The following is a 2,500-nucleotide window of genomic DNA, read 5'->3' as shown; positions in this document are numbered from 1 at the left end:
AATAACATCGTCAATGGAAGCAACAGTGAAAAAAAAGAAAGAAAGAATATCATGTGAACTGTAACGGTCCTACAGACAAGCGAACAAGAAGAAAGAATGTAGATATGTTATCCCCACAAGGGTTCTATGTCAAGAAGCGGACGTCACTCGGGAATAACGTCTTGTGTACACGAAGAAAAGTGTAATGTTTCTGTCACATCTTTTGTCTTACGAGTATATGCATTTTGTTTTCCTGGTGTCTACATGTCTATTTTTTTGTTGCAAGTCTGTTGGCGAGAGAACTCTATGTGTATCTGCGGTGTTTTTTTTCTAATTATCTGCTCATATGCAGATGCCTAAATATTTTCGTATTTGTGACCTCTTTACTCCTTCGTTGCATCTATTTTCTCATCTTTCAAATTCCGGTCGATTTCAAGAGAGTTCCACCTTGCTTAATGTAGCTGCCTGCTTGCTTTTCCTTTGCCGTGAATTCCTTTGTCCCCTGAGTCTGTTCCATTATTGAGTCCGTCGCTCCACTTAATGCTGTAGGAAATTAAGTGTCATCAGCGACTCATTTTGTCCCCTGCCCCCCCCCCCTCCCCCCTGTCCTCTCCCCTGGTCTGCAATCCCTTCTCGCTAATTCTTTCCGCTTTTCTTTTTTGTGTGTTTTTTTTCTTCCATTTTCATCAGCCTCACTTTCGAATTTTATGTTTTCAACCTGTACCTCGACCTTTTTATCTCGTCTTTCCAATCGCTTTACTCTGTGTGTTGGGTCTTCTTCCCCTTCTCTCCGTTTCTGAGGTGTTCCCCCTTTTTTTCCCTTCACCCTAATTCATCTATTCCCTTCTCCATCCTTTCTCCTTTTCTCTTCTAACCTCTCTTTCCCTCTTCCTCTTGCTCTGATAGGATTTATTTTACTTTTTTTTCACTCCTCCCTCCTCCTTTCTTCTCATTCCTCTTTCTACTCTCACCTTTCCTCTCTTCAATCACTCTGTTTATCTCCCCCTCGCTCCACGTCATTGCCGTATTCGCTCTTACAAATGTGCAATGTTGGTGTACTCTGCATCGATGCCGTCAAGCGAGGGTGCTGGTGTAGGTATTCAGTTATGCAGTTATTCTATTCATACCGAGGTACAAATTCAATCTTCTGCCGTTCAGTGGTTAATAAATTTATACAGTTATGCTTTTATTTTTTTTTAACTTGCTACAATACTAGTAAAACCAATTAATCATATGTATGTGCATGAATACATGCATACGTATGTATATATATATATATATATATATATATATATATATATATATATATATATATATATTTATATATATATTTTTATATATGTATATATATACATATATATATATATATTTTTATATAAGTATATATATACATATATATATATTTATAAAATATATATATATATATATATATATTTATATGTATATATATATTATATATATATACATATACAGATATACATATACACATATACATATATACACACATCAATTCTTAAAAAAAATGTTCCTGTTATTTGAACAGAATATCCACAACACTGTTTTATCACATTCCTCTACCATCACAGATCACGGCCAGTCAGCATATTGCTTACTGTAACCAATTGCAGCCCCGCCAACCTCAGCAATCAATCTAACCAAACCGAAAATATTCATCCAGTGACTCTCGAGTTTACAGAATTGAAGAAAATTCTTAATATGAATGCGGCGGCGACACAGACGCCTCGCGGAAGTTTGACTTGGCCGGAGGATCTGAAAAGGGGAAAGGCAGTGGTATGCGCACACAACATTCCAAGCACGTTTATGATCGAAAGTCTTGCGTTAAAGGTCAGGTATCCGGCCTTATGGGCAGTGAGGCGTGAAGTCCATCCAGTTTAAGGCCGATAGGTTGGTAGAGTTTAAGGAAAGGAGGTTCCGAGAGAGCTGGAAAGTGGGGGGATACGAGGGTACTTGTATAATTCGCTTATTTACTTTTACCGTCACTCATATGCGCGCGTTTGTAACTTTAAACAACTAATTAGACACACAACAAAGACTCCAAGACCAAATAGTATTACTACAGCACACAATCCCCCCCCCCCCCAATAAAAAAAACCATTTCCGTCCCCCCCTCCCCCTCCCTTCCCCCCCCCCCCCCCCCCCCCCCCCCCCTCCCACCCCTAACTCTCACCGATGAGAAACAGAGAGACAAAGAGAGACGCAATAATGGCGGCCTCCGGATTAAGTGCTTCGAGTGCGAAGGACATTCAGTCTTTGCTTTATAAACGACACCGAGACCCCCCTCCCCCTTCCCCCTCTTTCCCCATATCACCACATCCCCCCCCCCCCCCCCATCCATGGCGTGGCCCAACCAGATACGCTTCTCCCGTAATAATCTCGCTGGCGCAGAGACAGGTGGGGGTGAGGGGGTAGGGGTGGGGGGGAAAGGACGAGAAGAGGGGGTGAGGGGGTGGGGGTGGGGGAAGGGACGATAGGTAGTAGGGGGATAGGGGATGGGGGGGGG

At 41.9% G+C, this 2,500-nt stretch overlaps 1 protein-coding gene across 1 annotated transcript in view; it reads right to left on the bottom strand.

Annotated features, from left to right (window-relative positions):
• Positions 1-2,500, bottom strand: part of LOC122251802 (dipeptidase 1) — a 111,581-nt gene that overhangs the window by 33,793 nt on the left and 75,288 nt on the right. The gene's annotated exons all lie outside the window — the stretch shown is intronic.

The sequence above is a fragment of the Penaeus japonicus genome, unplaced genomic scaffold (assembly GCF_977035675.1).
Source record: "Penaeus japonicus unplaced genomic scaffold, GWHDUDI00000001_assembly GWHDUDI00000020, whole genome shotgun sequence".
Lineage (NCBI taxonomy): Eukaryota > Metazoa > Arthropoda > Malacostraca > Decapoda > Penaeidae > Penaeus > Penaeus japonicus.
This window is presented reverse-complemented; position numbering and strand designations above follow the sequence as displayed.